The sequence below is a fragment of the Mobula hypostoma genome, chromosome 9 (assembly GCF_963921235.1).
Source record: "Mobula hypostoma chromosome 9, sMobHyp1.1, whole genome shotgun sequence".
NCBI lineage: Eukaryota > Metazoa > Chordata > Chondrichthyes > Myliobatiformes > Myliobatidae > Mobula > Mobula hypostoma.
In genome coordinates, this window is record NC_086105.1 from 83,301,681 (window position 1) to 83,303,887 (window position 2,207).

The 2,207-nt window shown below is 46.7% G+C and overlaps 1 pseudogene; it reads right to left on the reverse strand.

Moving 5' to 3' along the window:
• Positions 1–768: 768 nt before the first annotated feature.
• On the reverse strand, positions 769–1,710 carry LOC134352258 (craniofacial development protein 2-like; annotated as a pseudogene).
• Positions 1,711–2,207: the final 497 nt, after the last annotated feature.

Sequence of the window (2,207 nt, forward strand, 5' to 3'; positions counted from 1 at the left end):
GCCTTTCATCAGTGCCATATTACATATGTCCAGCAAGATGTCATCCAGATCGCAGTTCTTCAGGACATCTGGTGGTATCCCATCTGGTCCAGCACTCCTGTCCTGTTTCAGTGCATATTTGGCCTTCTTCAGTTCCTCAATGGTGAATGGGCCATCATCGATGTCGACTTGCATTAGTATCGTGGGTATGTCCTCTTCTTCTTCCGTGATCGTTGGAGGGCTTCCCAGCAGGTTCTTAAAGTGGGTAAACCATGTCAGGACACGGTCCTCTGCTGTTTTACCACTTATTTGACCTGATGGGGACTTCTTCCATCTACTGATCTCATTGACTAGGCGCCATGCTTCTCCATGCTGCATGTCTTCATTAGCAGCTTCTATCTTTCTAATCCTCTCAGTTAGTTCCTCTTCCTTCAGTCAGTCGTAGGTGGCAAAGAGATTCTTCTTTGCTGACTTGAACTTGTCTCTTAGATCTTCTGTTTTGCTCTTTCTAAGTCCGGCATGACAAGCATTGACCACACTTCTTGCTGCAATGACATCAGGATGTTTCGAGATCCGACTCTTCTTGATTTGCTTCACAGTAGGCAAACTCTTTGTTGCATCTGTTTGTGTGTCTATGAGCCGCTGATAGCAGTCGGTGGCAGCCTCTTCCTCCCCCCTTTCCAGTGGGCCGGAGTGATTTCTCACCTCCACTGTGTACTGGGCTTGAAGAATAGGATGTGAGGAGAATGCCTTCCAGTCTATCTTCTCCTTGGGACCTGTGGCTTTGGGTTGCCGCAGGCTCTGTCTCACTTGCATTGACACTACTCTGTGGTCAGAACTGACCGAGTTGAAGGTGCTGTAGGCTTCTGTGTTGATCACACAATTACGCCATTTTGTTCTTACGAGGATGTAATCAAGCTGTTTCCTGTAGATGAAGGCTCTGTTTTCATATGTCCACAGTTTACCAGCTCGCTTCTTGAATTGTGTGTTGGTGGCAATGAGACTGTGTTCCTGGGTGAAATCAACTAGATATCATCCATTTCTGTTGGTAAAGTCTTGGTATGAGTATGGAACATGTTCCAGTCCGACCTGTGCATTAAAATTGCCAAGCACAGCCAGGAAGTTATGTGCCGTTATTGAAGTGACAGCTTCGTGAAGTTTGCTGTAGAAGGCCTCCACCTCCTTCTCCTCACTGCAGTTGTGCGGGGAGTAACAGATGATGACAGAGGTCGCCGGGTTTCCGTCAAATTCCGCAGTAAGGATTCTGTCACTGACTGAGACTACACCCCTCAGTGCCTTCTTCACCTCGCTGTTCAACATCAACCCTACTCCACCTTGTGCTGACATCGTCGTCGGCTCTCTCCATGCAGACAAGGTGATGAGGTGCATCCCCTCTACCTCTGTGAACCTTATCTCTTTGTCAGTGTGTACATGACGGTGTTCTTGGATCCCCAGGATGGAGATCTCGTAGCTGCTTGCCTGTGATGCAAACTCTGTGCGTTGAGGCAAGAGGCGGATGGCGTTTGCGTTGAAGGTTGAGATGATCGTTTTTACCTTACATCGCAAAAGAGGCGCAGTTCGCTCAGCTCCCTTGTCGGACTCAACCCTCTCCATGGGGTTTGAGGTTGCATCTTCATACTGCCTGTCTCGTCCAGGGTCTGAGCGTTCCGCAGAGTTCCTGAGCACTCCCGGCTCTGGAAGTATAGGCTCTGTTGGGTTGTCTGTCATCATATTGCCTTCCAAGGCACGAAATGAAAGACTGTGTGGCGCGCCACTCCTTACACGGACAGTAGGTTGCCATTGACTCATAAAGAGTTCATCCGCCCTTTGACAGGTTTTGTTTTCAGTCCTGCTGGGTGCCTACACACCCTCCTCCCTGGTTAACCGAAGTTCACCAGGTGTGCTAGTTGAGTCGCCGACAACCCGACCCAAGACAGGATATATGGATATATTAGTGCTGGAATATTGTAGTGTTCTGAAGGTCACCCATGATCATATTTGTTCAATCTCTGTTTATTTTCTGATCCTTACGGTTCTTGTCAAAAATGGCAAAGTCTTAATTCCTAAAGATCATTTAAAGTACAAACAAATATCCAAATATGAAGCAAACTGAATAAAGAGTTGAGAAACAAAGCTAAGACTGAAATCAATGACTTTTATAATTGAGATAAGAGAAATTCCTCAGATAAGCTAAACCAAACAATGATTGCATAATAAAATCACATGGG